General features: G+C 41.4%; 1 long non-coding RNA gene across 1 annotated transcript in view; it reads left to right on the top strand.

Annotated features, from left to right (window-relative positions):
* The first annotated feature begins 8,622 nt into the window (after positions 1–8,622).
* LOC141953424 (uncharacterized) overlaps positions 8,623–24,918 on the top strand; it is a 43,641-nt gene continuing 27,345 nt past the window's right edge. Inside the window, exons 1-3 of the long non-coding RNA XR_012631917.1 lie at positions 8,623–8,709; positions 11,264–11,344; positions 23,144–23,205. This is a non-coding gene — a long non-coding RNA (uncharacterized LOC141953424). The remainder of the gene's footprint in view (positions 8,710–11,263; positions 11,345–23,143; positions 23,206–24,918) is intronic.

Raw genomic sequence — 24,918 nt, 5'->3', positions numbered from 1 at the left:
CACAGGGCTGGCCTGGCACAGAAGGACTTGTTTAGTCTGGCAAGGGGATGGCTGGGAAGAGATAGGATCACTCTATAAATACATCAGGGGTAAACAACAGGGAGGGAGAAGAGATTTTTTTAAAAAAACTTTATTTTCAGTTTTAGGACCATGTTGGCACAAGAACAAATGGTTATAAACCAGCGGCAAATAAATTTAGGCTGGAAATTAGAAGAAAGTCCTAATCAGCAGAGCAGGGAGGTCCTGGAACTGCATTTCGATCAGAGCAGCAGCAGGCAAAACCAAACTGCTGTCAAGATGGTGGTGGATAACTACATGAAAGATTTTATATGTTATGCTTGTGCTAAGAAGACACTGGCTGGAAAGCACGGGAGGTCCCTTCCAGTCCTGCTTGCTCTGCAGTGTCTCTCAGTGCTCCTTAAGCTCCCCAGGGAGGGGCTCTGCTAAATCATTTCTTCTCTGAGAGCCCAGAGACATCAGCCTCTTCAATCCAGGGGCAAGGCATTGATCAGGGAAGGCCCATCCTCTTCCTCACACTCCCTGAACTGCGGTCAACCCAAATGAAATTGGAGTCTGGAGGCTCTGAGAAGCTAGCAAGATCTAGGTTTTAAGAAATTGTTTTTCAGAGAAACTTTTGAGATTCTGTCAATCCCTACTCATTATTGCCAATGTCAACAGCCCAAGGTTTCACCACTTATTTATTTCTAAATCATAACTGTTTACTTTTGGAAACACAGATCCAGGTTTGAAATGCCTACAGGCTCTTGTTGAAAAAAGCAACATATGTAAAGCCATTTGTAAGCTTTTTTTTCATTAGCAGGGATTTTCTTCACATGCAGAAACAATATTAGGAAAACAGACTTCTTTTTAAAGATAACTGATGTGTTTTGATCAGTTTTTCGGCTATATTTGGGAAGAATGTGTTGACACAGAAATTAAGAGTAAAAAGGCATGAGAAAAGGCAGAGAAAATCCAAAGAAAAGGTCACAAACTACTAGTAGCAAAGTTTCTTAGGTCACAAATCACAGTATTTTAATCAATACAACTTCTAGTTTGCAATTAGGACTGTTCAGAGAAATTGAATAGCATTTAACTGAATATTTAATACTAGCTAAAATTGCTGCCTCACTGCAATTAGTTTAGCAGGACAGGCAAGTCTCACATCTGCCTTCACAGAGCTGCACAGACTCAGAAAGCAGAAATGAAAAGTCAGGTAAGGTTTATACTTGAAAATGCACCCAGCAGACATAGCAAAATGCCTTAGTGTAGGTCAACATATAAACACAGAACAACAACAGTAAAGAGTCTTTTCTCACAATGGCTTGTTTCCCTCTGGGAATTTGTAGGCAAACTCTCTTCTCGGCTGTCCATACTTGCCAGTACTTGGTAAAAACTTTTAAACCTCAGCCAGACTCTGGCATTCCCTGCCCCAGTCCCAAAATCCAGAGGCAGGAGAGAGCCCATGGCCCTCACTACCATCACCAGTGACAAATCACTGGAGACCTTGTTGTCTCAGCCTCCCGTGCAACTCTGGTGTTTGACTTGGCAGCTCTTGATGTTCCTAGTGTGATTCAACTGTTTGCCATCATGTCCACCGCATGCAAACCCTTCAAAATGTCAAACATCACAGATTAAAATAAAATAAAATACAGTGATCACAGGATATGTGACTCCCAAGGCAGCCATGACACAAATGCATCCTCAATCACATACACTTTTGCCACTTCAAAGGAAATGCCATTTAATGAAAGGCTAACTCTTCATCAGGCATTTTCAGATCAGGCATTTTTCTCAGGTCTGTTCCTGGAACATGTTTAAAGAAAACTTTCTCCCCTCACCCGTTTAGAAAATATTTTACATTCCAGTGTTAAAACTCAGATCACCGCATACTCTCCAGTCCTCTCTAGGGCCTGCAATAAATGCCACAAGGAAAAGGATAAGGAGGGAGAGGCTTTGACTGGGGCTGTTTCAGGCGCTAGTTTAATTTTTAGTTGTTTACTGTAGCTTATATAAATTAAAGTCTGAACATCCTTCTCCTCCTCTGTTCCTTTCAACAGATTTCATGCCAAAACCTTTTCAGGTATGCGGGCGTAAATCTGGAGAAATTCCCCTGGGTTGACAGAACCGCCACAGACTTACACTTCTAAATAAGAGCAGTGTACTGCCAATGTGGTTACAAGGTTGACATGAGCCTAGACTTTATTTTTTCCTTCCAGTGTTGCAAAACTGTGGTCTCAACACAGTTTGTACTGGACAATTTCCATCCTCCAAGAATCCAACAAGTAAAGCGCATTTGTGAAGAGTGTGTCAGAGATTTCCAGAAAGTAAGGGATGTAGCTTTAGGCTGTCAATCTGCTCTTTGGCACTGCCATGGGAGCTGGTTCCAGCACAGCTGACTCCCAGACCACTTATTTGGAAAACCTAATGGGAGAAATTTCAGATGTGCCTGCATTACTTTGGAGACATTATTCAAGCACATGTAAACTCCCATCTTACACATCATTTTTAGAACTTAATTTTAGGTTCCTATTGCTGAAAATCATCCACTTTGGAAGGGTACATTTATGTTTTGATGGTGCATATATCACTGGAAACATCCAGGATACCTGTAAAATCTCCCAGAATGATCTGGGAGAGAATGTGTGTCACCACCACTCCTGGCAGAGAGTCAGGAGGGTGCACTGTCTTGCGGCACATACTGTTGTGTACTCTGAAGGAGTCTTACACTGGATGGAAAGTGTGACAGCAGAGTGAGATGAATATCAGACCAAGCTATGCACACAGGCAAATTGCAGAATGACCAGGAGCTGAGAATGGTTGCTGAATGATGGGCTCAAGATGGGGCTTTTCTCTCTACACCATCATATCACTCCCCTTTACATTTTTGTCCATACATTTGGTCCACACCTGTGCTGGTCCACTGTGTCGTGTCTACTCCAGAAAGCCCGCTCATGATAGCAAAACAGTTAGGGGTAGTTTCATTCCCAGTGCTGCCTAGGAAGAATGTGTTTCATGATAATCTCAGTTTTAGAAGGTTTAGGACAGGGTAGGTAATATAACTCAGAGTATCCCACTTTCCGATGCTAAAAAGCTTTGTACTTCAGTGTCAAGAGAGCAGTATCTCACTTTAATGGAAATTCTAGTGGTTTTGTGGTTGTTTTTTTCAGTTCCCAGTGCTTCTTGCTGAAAATGTTTCAGTCATGACAAAAGGGTTTTGAACTAACACTTGTGTGCTTGGGCACTAGCAGAGACTAGCTGAGAGCGTCTGGTGGCATCTATTGGAATTTCTAGTATGGTAAATAGGGGAAATACTAATCATTTCCTTTTTAAACACCAACAATATGTTCTGTGCTCTGCTGTACAGAATCCAAAGTACAGACAGTGCTTGTACTGAAGAACTTGCATGTCCAAACAAGACGCTCACAGGCTAGACAGATTGCAGTGAGTTACTCAGAGGTACAAAAGCTTTTATACTGGTATACATTAAATGATTACAGGTGAATTGTCAGGCTTTATAGCTAACTGATGCAACAGGAACATGATAACATGCTGCTATGACAAATATTATTGCTTTATTTGCAGTCAATTACCAGATGTACAGAACTATTCATCTTTTTCATACGTTGTTGTAATTTTGTTCAAAAACTTAAAAAAACCTCCACAGCCTCCCCAAAAAGGCAAAGGTGAGCATTTGATGAGGTCATTAGTGTTGCCCTGTTGCCCACATTACCTTCATTAAGTTGTCGTACCCTTCTGCTTTTCACCTACAGGTCTCATGGAGTATGTGGAGGATTCCTGTTGATTGTAGACTGAATTCTAGAAAGAAGGAAAGAAAGACGTAATCTACTGGGTTTTGGGTATGGCAACCCGTCCGAGGCATTGATATGCAGCTGAACCTTTTGCCCATTCAATTTTCTTTCTGCACAGCTGAATACCAATTATTCAGTTGAACATGCCTTTCCATGCTACCCAGTTTGTGCGCCCTTGGGATGAAAATGATAGCTCATGAATAAGGTAATGTGTCAAACTAGCTTGGCAAAATCAGGCAACTGGGCACTTTTTAAAGGTATTAAAACTTTTTCTCCATGGTTAGATCAGGGATCGAATACACATCTGTTCCCCTGACCAAATCCAGCAGCCCACATCAATCACCAAGTTCTCAACTGGTTTCCTCTGTGCCATACCAGTCAGAAGGCAGAATGACCACACACAGCAGTCTGCTACAGTGTAGGCCCCAGGAATTAATGTACCCTGTGAAGAAATATACCCTTTAATATACCCTTTTTCTGGTTTGGGGAATCCTATTGTCTTAGTCCTTTCCCAAGACATCTGTCAAGAGCAGACTATGAAGTCCAATGACAGGAAGGGACCTCAAAGACCAAGAAATGCATGTTGAAAAAAGGCATGTTTTATTCAGTGTGTTAGAGGTCATGCCATGAAACAGTAGAGTTAGTATCTTATCTATGCTATAAAATAATCTATCTCAGACCTGGTTTGGATTGAAAAGTTCCCTCTGAAATCCATACTAGTTTGTTGCTTTCCACATTATATTGGTTAAAAATCATGAAGTAATGGTTCCTCAAAAGGGAAATGACTCACTCACAATGAACAGTTGGCAAGTCTGCTAATGGATCAAGAAGCAGGAGAAAATGCAGATGTGTATTTGCTGTTGAGAGAGATTTTCTTTAATATGACTGGAGAATACACAGAATACTGGTAAAATTGATGCTGGCAATGCCCAAAAAGTTGGAAAAGAAAAGGAGCAATGGTAAGTAGAACAGAGGGGGGGGAAAGCAACAAGATGTACACTTTTGGTTAATTTTACATTCAATTGTGAGGTTTTTTGTTGCTCTTTTTTAGTGTAGAACCAACTATTTTGAACAAACACTCAGGGTGTTAAGAATGCTGTGGAGCAGGACAAACCTTTTCTACAGAGACCTAATTGTTAACCAAGACCTACTGAAAAACTGATAACCCCATACACTTTTTACAACTGGTTAAGTTTAGACACAGTGGATTAGATTTTGAAATGCGTTTTGACTTGCGAAGGGCTTAAGTGCAAAGAGGATTTTCAAAGATGCCTTGACAGATCAAACATCTATTTCTAATTAATCTGAAAGAAGTCAGCATCTCAACAGCTTGCTAACATGCTGGTAACATACCTTGCTTGTAGCATTGTTCACAAAGGCATAAAAACATTTAAACGTCTTTTTGAACAACTGTTGGTAACGCAGGGTCAAGAGAGATCAAGTGAACTGAGGCAAACCCCAAGAATTCAACCATGCATGGCTGAAGACCCATCCAGGAGGAAGCCATGGACCGGGTGCAGACACAGGGCTTGAAGACAGGATGTGTTTGTAATTACAGAAGGATCTCAAGGCCTCTTTGTGCAGTCAGGACAACTGGGCAACATCAGGTGATTTAAAAGAAGGACTGTGGAGAGAACGTGAGTTCTGCCTCTTGGTATTCTTGCTGCAATGAAAATGTTAGTGAAAATACTACTGAATCCTAAGGCTCCCTCAACAACATTGGTGTTAATTTATATTTCCAAGGTGGGGGAGGGAAGCAAGGAAAGAGATTATTATTATATTATCTATTATTGAGTCTGTAGCCAGGAAAAAGTCCATTACTGACCTCACTTTCTCTTATGAAGGCATACTTTTATTTTCAGCCTGTGGCAGCTCTCTACACATATGCCTGTAGGCAGAGGCAAGAGGTATGTCATGTGGATGTGGGAAAGAAGTAAGGAGCTTGAACAAACTATACTTTATTCCAGTTATTTTTTCCCAAATCTGTGTTGTCTTGGAATAGAAATCTTGAGGGTTTAGTTTAACCAGCAGCACAGAGAATTGGTGAGGGAAGCCCTTATCTTTCACCTGTGTGAGATGAATAGAAGAGGACTCTTGCACAAAGCAAAATGGGTTTGCTGATCTCTGTTCAGCCTCAGTTAAATCCAAATTCATGTCACAAACATCTCTCAGCAGTATTTGGCATTACTGTGGGTCTTTTTCACTTCAGAGATGCCCATGGCTGTGCTTACATAAATGTGGACTTGATCAGTTTGACCTGCACAACATGGTGATGCCCCTAAAGGGAAATCTGAAACCACACTGATAGAGACTTTTAGGATGGAGTAATACTGCTCAGCAATGAGCGTTGTGCTGCAGCAACCAGGTACCCCAGCTGAACTCACAGTGGTGTCTCTGTGGGGTGTCTCTGGTAGGGGGAGGAATGGGCCCTCTGAAGGCATTATGCACACTCCCTGCCTTCATCTGCAAGTGATGAGGCTTGGAGGAATACTGGGCATCCCTGTGAGTTTCACTGCCAGGAGACTGTGTGAGGTTGGGCAGCAACTCTCAGTGGTGAATGGGATGATCCGATCACTCCGCCTTTTTGAATTCTGGACTGGAGTATTAGCTCTTTCCATGGAAAAGCCAAAAAACTCCTTCCCCACACCACATGTATACTGCGTACGTTCCGTGAATTGTGTGCTCACTCTGCGGTTTCTTTAGAAATCTCTGCAATTAATTCTGGAGGTAGATAAATGCTTTCTCTTTCACTTAAAAGGTGGTCATATATGTACCCAGTGTCTATTTCTTGGGTCTCTTACTTAAAATCAAGACTTTACTTGCAAAACTGGAAAACAGGAGCATCTAGGTTAAATATTGCAGATTTTTCTGCTGTTCTCAGCAGAGCAGCTTCTTTAGATGAACAGAACAGCACTTACTTCAAAAAACACCTCTATTCCAGCTTCAGTGTTGGCTTCCCCGTCGAGTTAATTAATCTCCAAGGATTGGAGATTAAGTGAATTTGGAAAGTGAGCAGAATTTGGTTCTCGGAGAGTTGCATACATTTGCCATTTGTGGTTAGGAATAGAACCCAGAGACTGTTTATTCCATGGTAGGAAAAACAGTTTTTACTTTTCTTAAACACAGCTAGCTAGTTTATGACTCCTGGCAGGAGTACAGTAACTTTGAGCAACTAGTTTGTTTGTTCCAGCTAATTTATAGAGGGTGGTATTCATTTTCCTTTTCCCTTAAAGGGGTTCTGTCATGTAATTTAGGCCCCCAAAGAGACATTGCTTAGACCTGATAGAAATCAGGCATACAGTGTTCTCCAGAATCCAAATAGCCAGACAAGGGTGTGCTAAATCCGTCACACTGCCAAGATATTAAATGCAACAGCTACTGCTATGTCCTGTAATTCTTCAGGTCTCCAACACAAGAGGCTGTTTTTCAGACAAAGGAGGAGAAGGGGGGTGAGTTAATTAGCAATCTCATTCCAAGGATTGAGTTGACGTCATTAAAGCAAGCTCAAAGTAGGGCAATAGGCATCTGGGTGTCTTGAGCAAGCAAGGAAAAGTTATATCTCACCCTTTTATTAAAGGTATTAAAACAGCCATTTAAGGCTGAAACCAAAGCTCTCAAGAGCATCTACAGCAACTTCCTTCCAGTTTTGATTCACACCATGAACCTACCATGTGCTTTTTAAGAATTCACTTTCCATTTGACTTATCTGAAGCATGGGGGTGTGAGCAGCAGGTGGTGTAAGTTTGGGAAAGCTCCCGCCAGCTGCCAGAGTTTCCCAGCTCAGCTGGATAGAGGCAAAAGTTGAGGCAGTTGGGGTCCAGAAGGCTTTGCAGAGCTGTCCTTTCCATTCCTTCTGCTTCTGCCCCAACAGTTGACTTCAAACAGTGCTGAAGCCAGTTGCCAGCTTGTTTTCTGCTTACTTCAGCTACCCCAGGATTAGGAAGCCTTTTACAGGAATACTCTGAAGGCTTGGGTGTGGGTTAGCATCTTGGAGAGGGTTAGGAGGCTTTTCTGCATCTAGTAACCGAGTGCATTAAAAATCTTGCTGTGGTCACTAGCAAAGTCTGTTTGTCCTCTACTCTGTATGGCAGCATGGGCAGAATGGTCTGAAAACAGATGGCCTTATTCATCCTTGGGCAACCCCAGGGAGAGGTTTAGTGGTGACCCAGACGTAGAGGATTTTATACAACCTAGCAATAGCAGATGATTAAGACAAACAAGCCAGTGCTTTATTTTATCCGGTCTTTCTCTAATTTGGATAGATAATCTTTTGTGCTGCTATGGAATGTGGAAGCTGCTATGGAAATTGGAGACTGGCTGTGGCAAGGCAGAGTTCACTCCCAGTGCACAGCAATGGGAAATAAACAAATAGAGTATTAGAATAAAATCAGGGTAAATGCAGTTGACAGAATTTTTAAATTACATTTACTCCCTCATGTGAAAGGAGTCCATCCTTGTGGGCCTAAACCACAGTCTTATGATAGATGCTATCTCACACTGGCATTTTGAGTAACCATATATTTCCAATGTGTGAGTTACTAAAACTTAAGCCCATCTGAATCTTGCAATAAAGCTTTGCTGAGTGTTAGATCAGCCAGGCATCCCAAAGCCAAGAGGAAGAGCTACTCAGAGGAAGGGCCCTTGCATAAATTCTTATCCTGGTTTTGCATTCTTCCCTGATTTACACATTAAAAACAGATTGTTGCTTACTGACTTGCCTGCTATAATTGTACAGAAGTGTGCATTTCAATGCCAGTATATATATTTGTAAAGCTTAGATTGGAAATTTATTTCTGCACTTCATTTGGGAGACAAAAAAAGCCATAAAGAGGAATAAAGACCTTTACAAGTTTTGATGAAGCTTCACAGAAAGCCACAAAGGAACCAGCATTCCACAAAGGTAAGTAAGAGTAGAGGAAAGTTTTTCTGAGGAATTTGCTTTGGCTCCTTTGTAACAGCCGGGATTAGTTGAACTCCTTGTCAAGCTTCTGGACCCATTTATTTTCCCGAGCATTTAGGGAGAGGCTGCTTTGAAGGCTAAGGAGATAATTGCGGGATGAAAGGGACTGCTAGCTTGAAGGAGCCTGTTTGATGAGTGTATCTTTTTATTGAGGATTTATTTTGTCCTCTGATAGTGTGTGTAAGTGCTGTACAAAGTACCCACAGCAATGGAGAGGCATTTAAAACAATTACATTTGAATTAATTAATATAATGAATGACTGATAGGAAGATCAAATCATTACTGTTATCTTTCAGTGATAAATGGAGGGTGGAGGGGAAGCAAAGAAGAAGTGCTGGCATAGTTGGGCTCCAGCCTAACACATGTTTATTTAAGTGACTCTATACAAACATAACCCTGTATGTCAGTTAAATCAGCAGCATGTCAGTTGGCACTTCTGGTTACAGACTTATTTCAGAGTCATTCATCATTCAATGCTATAAAAGCCATTTACCCTCAGCCCACCAACCAATCAAACCAACTAGAAAATGGAGCAGGAAAGAAGCACTAACAATTGTCCTTAGTTTCCTTTTAACTTTTGCTGCAACAATTCAATACATCCTGTGTGGTGGGATATTGGAGAGGTTTTGCTGAACTAAACAGAGCTTCCTTCACCAGGTCATTAAAAGCGGGAAAGGGAGGGGAAAGAGAGAGAAAGGAGCAAAAAATGAGAGAGCAGAAAGTTAACCCTTGCTCTACCAGTTTTTCTTCCACAGGCAACATTTACAAATTACTTTTATCTCTATCTTTCACACCCATAAATATGATTCTTAATTATTTTGTACTGGCTATAAAGGCAATGAAAGGTCTCGATACACTGGGTAAGCTCTGATGTGAGTCATCATGGCCAGGAACTGCTCTGCTGCCCTTAACTTCAACATAAACCTTCCAGGCTTGGGCTGCTAAGAGAGGGAGTAGTCATCAGTGCTATTAGGGCTTGATGAGGGAATGCTGCATCTTCACAAATGCCATTCTCCAAGCCCTTCCTTTGTGTCCTATGTTGCCCAGTGACTTTCTCCAGGTAAGTAATTTGAATCCCAGATGCCTGAGGATGCCATGGCCAGGAAATGCAGCACCCTGTGGAACATGAGTTTTTTAGAAAATCACAATTCCAAGGGGAGAAAATAACAACGGGAAGGTCTTTTCAGTCTTGAGTGGTCCCTCCTCTAATTTGATAACTAACTCCTGCTACTTTCTTCCCATTTGTGCTGATATATGGCTTGATCCTCCAAACCTTTACTCTCATGAGTGATCCCATTAAGATAAATGAGACCTCTCTCATGTGACTGAGAGTGGGCAGGTATCTGAATAAAACGATCAGCAAAATCAATCAGTTCTCCCTTGTCTCCCTAGTAAAAGTCCCTCCATTATAAGTGCACTAGCATGCAAAAAATGAGAGTATTATTGGGTAATAATGTGTAAAATGGCCATATCCAGTTGCTTTTTGACTGTTTAGCTATGGTATTTTTCTGGTTCTGTCTGTGCTCTGCCTGATTCAAATCCTCCCCTCGTGTTTATTATTGGTTAACTATTTCTTAATGGACCCCTTCATTTATGAATAAAACTCAACAGCAATTACAGCCCCAGTGGAGACCAGTACACTACCCATCTGCTCTGTCACTCACTCTAGGCGTTGGCATTCTGCACAAGTCCCAGCCCCTCTCATCGTAACAAGCTAGGATCAATTTTCCAGTGGCAGCTTGGAAATAATAGTACAAAATGTATATTAATACAGAAATATATTGTGAAACTGTCCTTAAACAAACAAATGAGCCACTTTAAAATATTACCGCTATAAATGACCATGACAGTAGCACAGCACATATAATAAAAAATAACTACTGAAGAGAAGCTGCTGAATTACTATAGTAATAAACCAGATGTGATTATTATCATTTAACACAGTCATTGAATACCATGAATCCCTGAAGCCATTAAAATATTTATGATTAAACATTTGCTATTCCTTATAACGGAACATATAGTTGGGTACTAAAAAACTGTTAAAGGATTATTTTGGCTAATACATGCCTGTGCCATGATAAAAGTCAGCTACCACTGTTTAAGCTTTCTGGAAAGAGCACCTAACAGCTGTCCTTTTTTTCCTTTTTTTTTTTTTTTTTAATAACCACTATAAGGTTACATACCTCTATAGCACAATATTCTGTTCAATACAGAGATATAGAAGTACACCCACACTTTCCTACATGCATCTATAGAAAGGAACAAACACAAATATCTGATTTTATTTGTGGAGGAATGGATGCTTTCTGTCTTCAAGGAATTATAACAAAATATTTAATGCTTTTAGGAAAAATATACTTGAGACTAAGCAATAAGCATATGCAAAAATGAAGTCTAAGTACCTCCAGGAATTTTAGCATGCAGACAGTGTATTACCCACTGAACACATTTTATCTTGTGGACACTGAATTTTTTTTCCACTGTTGAAAGTGCTTCCCTGCCTGTGTCTCCGTGGTCTGCAGCAGCCTGGATTTCTACTGTTAAAGCAGCCTCGGCTTCTGTGACCTGCAGGTGAGAGGTGCCTGTTACTTGTGTGAAGTGTGAGTGAAAATGGGTGGTGGTGTGCTGTGCAGGTGTGCGACCTGGAGCTTAAAGGACTAATTAGTGAGTGAGGTGAGGAATGGCACTGCAGCCCTCCTAGCCCATGATGGGAAATATTCCCTTGGCCAAATGTGCATTGCTACTCTCTGCAAGTGCATTTTGCTGCCAGCTGATGGAGATTCTCCCATAGCTCCAGCAGTCTCTGTTCTTTAGACATGGGGTCCCATAGGCTCTACTGACTGCATTGTCACTGTGAGATTGCTCTTTGCCACACACTGACAACTGTCAAGTCACAAATTTATTCTAATTCTTTAATATGCACCTCCCATAATAAACAAGACGTGTCCTCTCATAAATGCCTCCTAAGACACTAGCAGGTAAGAGACATCCTTCCCTCATACTCCTATACTCTTTTTTCCTCCTGTCACAGAAAGCCAATTATTCTATCTGGACAGTCTTGAACAAAAAGACATCAAAACTAAACCTCAACATGACAGGGGCAGCAGTATGGGCAATTCCTACTTTGCTTTAACAAGATCTCACTGTCCCAGCTTAGAAGGCAGCCTGCAAGCCAATGTGAGCTGCAGGTGTGCATGGGGAAGGACAAGGAGCTTTAAACCCATGCCGCTTCCAGAGAAAAGTGGAACTATGTCCTGAGGTGCCTGCAGTAAGCAAAGGTGAGTCTCCTTTGATAAGTGAGTCAGCTCTGGGAAGCACCCATATCTCTCCCTGTTGACTCAAGAAGTCAAGATGAGTGTACCTGAGGTGCCCAACCATTAGAAGGCTGACGTTAAGAGGAAGCCCATCTTCAAGTAATGTGTAACACACAAGCCTAAAGGCCTGCTTGCTTGTCGCCCAACAACCTTCATCCATGCCCCTCAGGTTGTGTTTTCCATCCTGAGCAGCTCAGCACTTGACCCAGGACTGTCCAAGACCCAGAAACTGAGCTCTGCTCTGACTAAAATCCTTGAGTGATCTAAGTCCAATGGGCATTTGCAGAGGAAATTAACACACTGACAATTCTGGAGTCCACAGGAAATTTTGGAAGAAAGAGGGGGTAGCTGCTGCTGCTGCTTTCTTGTAAGTGAGAACATATGCAAAGTGCATCATCCTTTGCTTTTATATAAAAGCCGGGTGGCAGATCACTTACCCAGGGAGTGGGAAATATGCATTCAGCTCTTTCCTCTGCCTGAGAAGATTCAAACTTGCATCTTCTACAGCAGTGAAGTAGCCGGCTAAGCACAGGCTGGTCCCAGTGGTGTGTTAGTCATGTCTGAAGGTTGCCCTCTGGGGACTAATGTGGAAGTTTATCTAATTTCTCAATCTGGCTAGGTCAGGGCAGAGTAGAGAGGCATAACTCTGTGTGAAAGTGAAATAGAGAGGCGGCACTGATGGATTTAGGCAAGGCGGAAGCTGTGAAAAGGTTTCCAGCATTGCACTGTTGGAGTCAAGCATCTCATTTTCACCAAAGATCCGCTTCAGAAGCCCTCGTGCCCTCTCCCTGAGAACCCATGCAGGGTGAGATTCTGGCTGCCTGCAGCACACAAAGCTGAGGGTTAGATGCTGAATGTCACTTAACCCTTTAAAGTTGCTGAAGGGAATATTTAGAGCTCCAGTGCACTTAATCCAGAACTACTTGGGGGATAACAGAAGCAGGCAGTGACTGACAGTCAGGAGTGTCATTTTTAAGTTTCTCTCATGGATCTGATGGGCTCCTCCTCCAGCTCATGGCCAGCAGCCCTTCCTGAAAACCATCCAGCTCCAATTTCAAAAGCCATTTTACCATGTCTGCTGGAAGCAGCCACCACACAGCCTGCATACTTCTTGGTTGGGGTTTTTTTGTGCCACAGCAAGATTCAATGAAGCATTGGGGGATTGTATCAGTCATTGAAATATTGGGGGATTGTATCAGTCCTGGTGTCAGGAACTCCAGTAATTAAAGAATATACTTTATTCTCCAGATGATCCAGTAGGACTCCAAAGGCCACTTGTGGTCTATGAAGAAGACTATCTGAAAATCCTCCATCTAGACTTGGGTGTTTTCTATTCATTATGTCTGTGGATATGCTACTTCATCCCCCGAGTAAACCCCTTGTGTCGTCTTGTGTCCTTCCCATCTGTATCATCACCAGATGCTGTCTGGTGTGAGTGGGAGCAGGTGCATTATAACAAATTAGACAGTATGCATCCAAAAATAATTACTCTTAAGCAACGGATATTCTGATAAGACTTGTCTTCCATTCTCAGCCATCTGAATTAAAGATTGCTTTAGTTTACCTGTAAGGTATTTACTAGAGTTTCAGGCTTTGTGTTCAGTATCAAACCAAGGATGGTGTTGAAGTTTCCTTGGATGGCATTGTTATACCCACAGATACTTTCTCAGAGCTTAAAAATGTCAGACAGTGTAGGGCCTCACTGGTGCTTAGGAGTTTCCCACTGTCTGGATTTACCAAAATCAAGTTTATGAGAGATTTTAGCCACATCCAAAATGGAAAATAAGGGTATTGCAGCAGTCAATCCAGCACCCAACTGCTCAGAGCCAGAGATATGAATTCAAAATCCTCATTCTCCTTATCCTGAAATTTGAGGAAGGCTGGAGTTACTTCACACTCACTTTGATGAAATAAGGAACTGAAGTATCTGTTGGCATGAGTGGAGGTTTCACAAATTAAAAGCAGCTTTTAATATGATGCAAGATTTCTGTAAGCTTTCCATAATTCTGATTTATTAGTCCTCAAGGCTATGTGGAAAGTGAACAGAAAGCATACTTGAAAAAGAAATTAAATTAGAAAAGCTTTCACTATTCCGAGGCATATTTGGACTCCTGCATTTGCAACTCATAAGGGGTGATTGTGTGATGCTGTTGCAATAGATGACAGGTTTTGGGTGGATACATTCGTTAGGGAGCAAAAACATGGGAAAAGATAACCCCCTGTCTTTTGATTTTGATAAAATCCCAGGCTTCTTTGGCTTCTGCCTGTCCCCAGGGGCATAGAGCCAGGAAAAACAATACCCAGGAAAGGAAAACATGGGAGAAAGTACCCAGAATTACCTAGCTAATCAAGAGAAATGGCTGACTGGTGTTACAAGAAGGTATTTAGCTGGGACACATCCTCACCGAGTTCATCCAGATGAGAACTGACACCGGTACTAAACACAAAAAGTGTGTGCAAACACTGTTTCCTGTACTCTATGGAGTGTCTAACCACAGCTCATTTTGGATCAGTGATGCCGTAGCTGTTCTAGCTGCATTTTGTGAGTGTAATAGAGATTTCTACAGTGCCAGAACTCAGAAAAGAGCAAATGGCTCTGACCATGCATTTGGAACCAAAAACCTGATTTCCTCCCAGTATGGCTCTTATAGGCGAAAGAGGACTCAGGACACAGATTTGTATGATACAGCAAGGAGAACCAATCAGAAAAATGTTGTTACTACAGCATGCTGTCTGAAAAAAAAAGAGTCCTCTTAAAATCCAACTCACTGTGATAGTATTGCTTTCCTTCCTCCTTCTCTCGCTTCCCAAGTTCCTTCCCTTCTTCTCTCTGCTTTCCTTCCTTCCTTCCTTCCTTCCTTCCTTCCTTCCTTCCTTCCTTCCTTCCTTCCTTCCTTCCTTCCTTCCTTCCTTCCCTCCCTCCCTCCCTGTCTGGACATTTTGAGACAAGGCATTGAATTTTTCCTTTTCAAATACATTTTCTTTCTGAATTGTTATGTTTTTGTGGTATTGTATGTTTTATTATACGGTCATGAAAATAAAATATTTTGTGGAGGGATTTTTTTTCTTTCTCTTCCAAACAAAATGAAAACAAAGTTAAAATCAAGAAATTATCTGAAATGGGATTTCTATTCTCCATGTAGATGAATGGCAACTGGGATCACAGGCAATAAATTTTAGAACAAAAATTCCCTGGGTATATTGGGGTAGGTTTATCGCCATAAATCATTGGCATAAATAGAGGTATGTTGATTAGCATCACTTGGGTATCTTCTGCAGCTGATGTTTTATTCCATTTCTCTATATTTCTACTAGAGCTTCATCAGCACAAAAAATCAAAGAAGCAATAATACAAAAGAATCAGTATAGCCAGCCACTTCCTACCCAGTGCTTTATTTTCTCCATAATATTTTCAGAGGCTTTGGGGGAGTAATTTCGAACAGTCAAGCCAGAGTCCACTGAGAATTGATTTTTGTGACCTCACATATTGTAACAGAAAATTATAACAGGAAATAAACCATTAAGTGATAAACAAGGAAACATGGATACAATTACTTTCAGAACATAATTTTATCCACTCTAGTTTTGAAAATGAAGAGATAGTACTGACTGGAACACCTCAATTCTGAATGCAAACTGTACAATCTATTATATTAAACAAAGTCAAAAGCAATGTGAAAGATCTTGAATCTATTCAAGGCATGCACCTCATTACAGACTTAGCAAATTAAAACACAAATAGGATTAGAAAAGAATAATGTAACAATCTCCCACTATGGTCCCTGGAGCATTAAGTCATAAATTGGGTTTGCATTAAATTGTGCCTGCAGTATTGAATTCAGGGAAAGAGCTATAGGCTGAAGATAAACCTTGCTAGGCTAGCCAACTTTGGTATGGCTGTGTGTTTTCATAAACACACAATGAATTTGCTGGAATCTAAAAAGACACATTCAAAACCATGCATTTTATATCTTAATTAGAAATGCAGATATGATATAGCAATTTCTGGCTACACCAAAGCCAAAAGCTGCAGGCATTTGAAATTGTTGCTTCACCTGAAGATGTTGTTTAAATATGGAAGTTAAGCACTTTTCATCAGATCACCTACTGTGTTACCACAAGTTTTCAGGTTTGCACAAACCTCTAGTGTGTTACAAGCTTCTTTTTAAGTGGAGGAAGCAATCTTACCCCAACAGGCTAGAAAGAAGCTGAGTTTCCGTATTACAAATGTATTCTGTTGTTATGGGAACTAAAATGGTGAGCGATGTGAAAAGGATCCTTAGCTAACAAAGACCGGCTTGATGATATTATGGCAGTAGCTATACAAAGTGCAAACAGATCTGCAAGAAATAAATAGAGCTTCTTTTCTTAAGGAGATGCAGACTCCTGAAAAGTATTGACTCTAAAGGGAGTCAAATTCAACCTTTGTGTCACCCTAGTCACATTACTGAATAATACTAGAAATTAACTTTGTTAATTTTTTCTTAATAAAGGCTTTATCCTTCAAAGGTATATTATTGCTGTCACCTTCCTCCTAACTGTCATTTCGGGGATCACTAATAGCAGCTGCTCTGGTTAAGGTCTTTGTCATTTCACACTACTAAGGAGCCTTCATATGATATTATATGGGTTTTTTTGCGCCTTCTCTTTTAGGAGTTCTCATGGCTCCATTTGTCTGTAGCAGACTTTCACAATTTGGCAGGCAGAAAGCCCTTCAGGCTAGGTAACTGTCTTTTCTTTGTCAATGCAACTTTTCTCAACTTTTGTTGCTACTATCTCTTAGCATCTGCCAGTTCCCTCCCCTAGTTTGCACTGAGCAGAACTGTACTAGTGGCATGCTAAAATAATAACACAGCCCATTAGTATTTTAAGTCTAGTCTCACAGCCACTGCCAAAAGAGCATACACTATCCTGGGAACTCTTGGATTCTGATAAAGCAGCGGGGGAGAAAAGTGAACTTTGTGCAGTGACTGGGGGATGCTGATACCAAGAATTGGTGCAAATTTTTGGGGCTGCAGAGCCTGTATCTAACCAGTGGGATCCAGGGACATTCACATCTAAATTTATATCAGGACATCAACCAAACATGTTGGGCTAAAAGCAGGCTGGTCTTGGTCTCGGTCTCCTCCCTGCAAGGGTTTCCAGGGATGGGGAGGTGCAGGGGCATTGCCACAGGACAGCAACCCACCCTGGGGGATTGTCAGCTCCTCAGCTTGGATGTGGTAGCAGCACCATGCCTGAGACTCATTTCTTGTCATATATGAATTGCATGGAGGCAGACAGCAAAGAGTCTGAATTTGGTTTCCCGTGCACAGGATACAAGGGTACTCAAGGTCAGACCATGTGTGTAAGGTCTGGTCCTGTCCTGCAGAGGGGTGCTCCAGCTCTCAGCAGCAATGATGTTCAGTTCTGGGGAAAAGGATGTTGAAAAATAGGGCATCTTGGGTCTATAGGGGTACATCTAAACTGGGATTTCTTCCCCAGCCCCAGGTGTTGGGGCACACACAAGGCTTGCCAGGGAGCATGTACTTGAAGCTTGTGTGCATGCTGCTGTGCCATGCACGCTCCAGCTGGGGCTCTGGGCTGCCATCAAGGGTTTTGGGGGTCACATCGCAGAGGTTACTGGCCCTTCATTTTAGATCCAGTGAGGTTTTACCCTGGGATGGGGATGGGAGGGGTCTTTTCTCCCTCTTCAGTTTGCCAGTGGAGAATTTGTTGGCTAAACAAGGCTGTCTCCTCCTCCTGGCTGACAGCTCCCTTCTGGAGCAACCTTTTAACATTTTTCTTGATTTTCTTAAACAGCAAACATTAGACACATTAAGATCAGCAACAACAAAATCATTAAGCACTATAACATTCTCCGAGGAGCCAGACGTATCCTTTAATCAGGTTATGGAAAATTCATTCCTCTTCTAGCCATTTATCTTCTTTGTTTATGCACATACCAAGTGACCCACTTCTTAGCATCAAAAATAACAACAAAGGAACAACCAAAGATTCTTCATTATTAATGGATTTATGTACCATTTATTTTGCTTTATTGGAAACCAAATAATCAAGTTCATTCATTCCAATTAAACACAGCACGCACTAATTGTCTATCATTTCTATCAGTGAATCCAGTTCTCTCACTTCAAAGTCACTACTTGACCTCAGTGGGGAAAGGATCGGTATCGTGCTTCCTTCTATAATGATTGATTGTTTGCATTAAGACAGAGAAGCATAGACTGAAATTAGGGGTATACTGTGCTTTTCTCCCTGCGTTAGCTTACACCTCCAGTCCCCCATACAGATGCAGGGGCTATAAACCCAACGTTATCATTTAATGAACTAATACTGTAGACTACATCAGGTCAAATTTGTCCCCAAATTCGCATAATTTATAACAAGTATAATGTATCTATTGTCGTGTAATGAGTGATGCATAGCTCTCGGGTACAGATCTCTAATGAAAATTCTATGAATAAAAATAACAAACATGATACATAGGTTTACAATAAAAATGGCTTATTAAAAGCAATAAGGCCTTAGTCTCAACATTGGCCTAAAACCACTGAATTAGTCAGGTAGTCTTGACAGAAATTACCAAGCAAAGAACTCCTTGTTACACAAGTCGTGTGCTGATGTGATTCATATTTTGGCAGCTAAACCAAAACTCTCCCAAAAAGGCAACTTCAGAAGAAACAATCTTTTTTTAAATTGCGGTTTCATATCAGGTAATTTTTGCTGTCCTTGACAAAGCTATTCAAAATGAAGCTCACTTCATGAGAGAAGTAGAGGAAGGTAAAGTAGCAGTAGACACTGCAAAAACTACTGTAGAAAGTTAGTTATATCAAGCAACACAGTTCACTAGTATAGGCAAGGGTACTTCTCATTTTAAAGAGACTATGTTGTGTTGCTCAAAATTGACACGGATTAGGAATTACAATGCAAGCCATAATGCAAATAACAGAGCATTGAAAAAGATCTTTACCAGTATGGAAAAAGAGCCCAACAACTTAACCTACTTCTTTAGCCTGAAAAATATATTTTCTTACATTCCATGTTAATTTTTATTTTCTCTGTTAAAACATAGTTTAAAAAGAGACTTAACTCTAAGGTTGTTTTATCAACACAAAACTGGCTAGATATGAAATATTTCTCAAAAGCTGTTAAGAGGGTACCTCATGGTACTTAGGGAAGCTGGAAGAAAAGGACAGAGGACAATATAAGGTGGAGAAAGGTAACAGAACCAGGATCCCAAAAATAGAGAAAAATAAATAGTAAATACTAGGAAATGTAAAAAAGATCATTTTTATCACCATGCATGATGTAACTCTGTTGAACAGCTGCTAGTGGGATTTAATGCCATGTCAGTGACATTAACACTGCTTATGATTTTCTTTTATGTTTTATGACACATCCCCACAATCATGAGCGTTTCTAAAAACTTACCACAGAGGATGGCAAGGTATTTGCCCACAGGGACTGGACTGGCAGGAACGCAATCAGTCTCTTTCCTGCAGTAGGAATTTGTCATTTCAGGATCCAAAGATGTTTTGAGTTGGCACATTTTCTATTTTTATTCCCTGAGTTATTACGGGATATGAATGTCAATAATAGATAAGCACATCGCAAACAGACTCAGCAAGTTCTGCTTTTTCTGCCCCTGGAGAGCCACCGCTCAAGCAATATCTCAGTGCTAGGGTGACAGTCCTCCCTGGAGGGGGACAAGAGACAAATCCCTTCCACTCCACAAGCCCCCTGGCCTGCACCATCTGATGAATTTATAGTCTCCAATACAGTTAGGTGTGTATAATTCAATGTATTGCTGAAGACCAGTTACTGTATTTTATAGCTGACATTACAGGGGATATTTTTTTCTATGAAATAAAACAATATTTGTTTCCTGAAAGGGAAATGTGCCATCTGTAGCTATCAGTAGCCAACAGTTGCTGCTGGCTAGAGCTAAAGGGGAAAAAAGAGGCGGATTTTACTTTAGTGATATTAGGAAGAATAATTTATCATTCACAGTGCTTTTTCAAGATCTGAGGGCCCATTTGAAAGTCACTATAGGATGACTGCTTTATTGTACTGTATTAAACAATTGCATTAAAAATAAGGGTTACAGAAGATATCCTGACATGTTGAGCACTGCAACTGAATCCAGATTCCTGTGCTGTACATGACTGTCTGTATAGGGGTATGGGGAGGGGGTGTGGGATGGGGGCTGCCTATCACTTTGCGGGTCTATAGCTATTTGCCATCAGGATCTGATTCCATAATTTCCGAGCACTGTACAGAAATTCATCAGTCCACTCCCACAGTATGTCTGTGGGGTAGAGAAGTGAATATGGGTTTGGGGGATTTGGGTTTTCCTTTGCATTTGGCCCTATTTCAGAGCTTGGGAAAGTACTGATGAGTGATTACATGGTTTGCTGCCTGGAAGATAGAGCTAATTTGGAGCATTGAAGGCAAAAATGACATTCCGAAGAGTACTTGGTGTCAATCCAGAGCTGCAAGTCCATATCAGAACAACAAACCAACACCAGCAATATCTGCCCCAAGAGGACTCCATTGGACTTGTCTGGGGCCACAGGAGGACTTAACCTTCCCAGAGAGATTACAGATCAGCTTCTCCTGCCCTACAGACCCCTTGCTTAGAGCATCCATTTTTAACTGGTTCATGGGATACTAGTTTCTGGGGTTTTGGGGTATAAAATTTTCTTTTGATAGGATGTATTTTAAGCATATAGTGGACCAGTTAGCCTTGCATATGAGGTCAGTTCTTACAAAGAAAATCACATACACTACTGTCCCATCATACAGAGACTTGGGATTTATTTCTTTATTTATTTGTTGTTGGTTTTAAGCTAAAATAAAGGACACCTGGAGTGCAGGAACACATCTGTGAAGAAAGAGCAATTTTTTTCTACCTCCAGGAGTCAGGATATAAGAAATTGTTATCTTCCATAGTTTACATTTTTGCTAGGACATAAATGCTATGGAGGAATTCAGGGAAGAGCTGTCAATAAGCAGGGAGAAACATCCAAAGGCTGCCCTGGTAGAAAGCTGTGATAATGCTACAGCTTCTACAACAACATTTTAAAGGCCTGTGAATGATCAGAAAATGAGTAAGGTGTCTTGTAAGGATGCAGGGACCTTATACATGCTTTGCATGAAAAAGAATGTACTATTTGCATTTTGCAGCAATATAGTACAGTTATTTGGCCTTTCTCCCATGGTGAGCCTGTACCAGACCTGTTGAAGGTGTATGTGCCTCCAGGCAGCTCTTGGGAGGACTCAGACATGGGCTTTGAAAGCATCAGAGGATATTCAGAGCACGGTGTGCCCAAAGCACATGAGGGACAGGGTCTGCCACCTCTGGAGTGGTATGTGATGCAGTGGGGACCTGGGTGATAGTTACTGGGTCACAGTGCGCAGTTTATCTCCAGGCAACCCAAGTAGACCTGCATGTCTACAAGTGAGAAAGGCAGCGTGATTTAGGAAATAACTTGCCTTCTGGAGTAAGCCTCAGCGCTTGGGCAGTCCATCAGCCTCTCCATGAGCTCCTGTATCTCTTGCTACTCACAATTCATTTCTCCCAGGCATTAGCTGTAATGAAGATGGGATGGTCTACAACTTTATGACAGTTCCATTTATTTCTACTATTTTCACATAAACCCAAGCAATGAGCAGCAGTTGCTTCCTCTGCGGCTTGATAAATGTCAGTATTAATTAAAATTGTTCAGAGTAGGGTAGGGTTTTTTCCCCTCTCTGCACCAGGCTGGCAGGGAGGAGAAGCCTGACGGGCAGACGCAGCTGCTGAGCTGTTGACTGGAAATGTCGTCACTGGGAATGAGGCAAAGGAGCAGTAGCCGGTCTCTGACAAAGTGGATTGGAAATAGTGGAAGCATTTTGTCACCTGCACAGCACTGCCACTCAGCGCAATGTGGGGGAGGATGTCTAGATATGGGTCGTGAACTTAATCCTTTGCTCCCCTGGCTAGGAAGTCTGCAAAGGCAGCTGTTCAGCCCATATGGAGGGGATAGTTCTCCCCCACCACCGCTCTCTAATGATGCTTTCCTGACTGACACTCCAGAGAGAGCCCTTGATTCAGGAGGGAAGGTCAACATGACACAGTGCCTTTTAGGATGCAGGGAGAAAAAACAGGGGACTCCTCCCTCACTAAACCTCCTTGTGCCACTATGTATTTATATGCACTCTCTTCTGACACCAACCCCGCTGAGACGTTCATAAGCCAAACATCTTCTGTCAGCTTTGGGGGTGCTGAAGCAGCAAGCAAAATTATGCTTCAGTGGTCATGGATGTGCCTGTTTCCAACTGTGGCAGGTCTGAATGCAGCCAAGGTGCCACTCTGATGGTCGCAGTGCTGGCATCCTCATTTCTGTTACCGCTATGAGCTCAGAGGAGACCATTACTATCTGCTACAGATAATTTTCATACAAGATTATGAAATAATTTTCTTTTTTATTTCCAAACTTTGTTAACAACAGAGGAAAGAAATTCAAAGAAACCTGTGGGGATTAAATGCACATATTTTCCTGACTTGGACTGAAACATGTGCTCCACTGTCACCTGAGCACATCTCAACAACTTGCCCAAATTGTTTTTCTTGGGGGAGGGGAGAAAACAGCTTGGCTTGCAGAGCAGGACCAGTCCCTCTTTTGCAAAATGTCATCAAGAAAAAAGGTGAATGGTTTTACATGCACTTTTCCTAAAATTCTGTGTTCTCTGAGAAACTGAAGCGGAAAGAGAGGAGACCGAGGAAGACAATAACCTCTCCAGATCAAAGGATGGATCCCAATGAATAAAGAGCTGAAAATGTTTTGGAAGTGCAAAATAAGGTTTTTGTAAAACTGTGGTTTTTATTGGACACACATGGAGACCTAGGCGTGATTTGCAGACACACTTAGTGAAAAAGGAAATATACTTCCTCTTGGCATCTGTAAAAACCTCATCTACAAACACAGATGTGGAAATGTAATTAAGTGAATACTACTATAGTAAATTCAGTTTCATTTCTGTATTGAGCTTTTTTCTGTTTCTCTTTCAGATGTCTAGTACCACAGGCTGGTTCTTCTAAATACCATTTCCTACAGCTACACCTCGATTCAGGTACAAGCCCTATTTCCCTTGCTCTTATTTGAATTTACTGTAATCCTTTGATGACTGCATTTGTTTGTATTGAGCACTATATTTGTTTCCACTGCTGGTCTGTACAAAGTATTTTTGTTCTAGAAAGATACTGACTTCTAAAAGCCTGATTTCTGAGAAGACATCCATCACACCAAGTGTAGTAGTCTAAAAAAGTCCTAAGTAGAGTGCTTTTTACCAGCATAAAAAATAATAATCAAGACTCCACCTATCCTCCTGGTCTAATCTTAAAATTGGTTAGAATTTCTGTCTGTATGCTCAAAAGAAACCTGGTTTCTGTAAATTTCTTTTTAATAAAAATGTGTTACCTATGATAAATATATATTGCCTAGATCAAATGAATCCAATTGTGAAAACATATTGAGCAAAGGTATTGGTAGGATTTAATTTCATCTCTTTAAAAAAAAAAGGTAAAACAACAAAACACCCAAAAACCAAACTGAGCTATTGAATGCTGGTTTGAATTAAATTCTATTTGTTTTAATAAAAGTGTAGTGGCCTGAGTGTACATATATTTGTTTTAGTGGCAGTGCATTGGATCCAATAAAACTATATTGGCTTCACTGCTTATGTCTCCTTTTCAGAGAAAATGGATTGAATGGAAAAATGAAACAGGCATGAATCAACCAGCCCTGAGGTCTCTGCTCAACTCTGGCATCCAAATAAACTGGCAAAAAAACCCCAACTAAACATTGCTTTTAAATTTAAATATGTTTTAATGTCAAGGCTGCACATGAGGGGTTTAATTGCCTCTGTAAAAGAGAGCAGTTTTCAGAACCAGACTTGGCTGTAGAGGGTCAGTGCATCTGCTTGCAGCTGCAGAAGTAGAAACCTAAGCTGGTTTCAGCTTTCCGTTCTGCTGGTGTAAGTCAGGCTCGTTCACAAAAAAGGCACTCAGCTGATCGCCACATATCTGCGATAATGCAGATCGAGTGTCATTGGCCTCAGCACAGCGGGACCTCTATCCGAAAGTGCAGGCGCATGCAGCACGGGTGTAAATCACGTCCGCATTGGGTGCTAGTTGCCAGGGGCCGGTGCCATGAGGGTTTTATACACGCTCCCCAAGGATCAGTCACTTCTGTCACCTGGAGGGAATGCTATACTCATCTAATTTTGCACCAGATCTCACAAATGTCCATGTTTTCTATTCAGCGATATTACCTGTAGATGTTACTGCAGGGAAGAAAGCCACCAGAGTCCAATGAGAGGCTGGTCTGGAGTATGTTCACTGTGGCTTTTCAGAGTGGTATGCGGTAGCTTCTGCTAAATGGGAGTAAGGATGTGCTCAGCAGAGAGTCTTAAATAAGTTAAAGCGTGATTTAGCTATTTGTTTTACATTTGCAGTCTACAGTGTCCCCAGTTTTTAATGAGACCTGTAGAGCGCAGCTCTGTGCAGCTAGTTAATGCCCATGTTGAACACGGGAACTCAGATCATCATGCTCTCACATGCATTTGTTTGCAAAATCATTGTCACCCCTGCGTCAACACTCCTAAAACTGTCACCAAGTGCTCTTTCTAAATTCCCTAAATTGAATTAGAAAAGGAAAAGGTATTCCTGTCCTTTTCCAAGCTTTCCTGGTGTCACCTTAACAGCCAGTGCAACTGGGGGAGAGCTCCACTCCTCTGAGGTTAGAAAGGACACTTCACTCAGCATGGCAAGCATCATCTAGATAT

The sequence above is a fragment of the Strix uralensis genome, chromosome 1 (assembly GCF_047716275.1).
Source record: "Strix uralensis isolate ZFMK-TIS-50842 chromosome 1, bStrUra1, whole genome shotgun sequence".
Taxonomy (NCBI): Eukaryota; Metazoa; Chordata; class Aves; order Strigiformes; family Strigidae; genus Strix; species Strix uralensis.
This window is presented reverse-complemented; position numbering and strand designations above follow the sequence as displayed.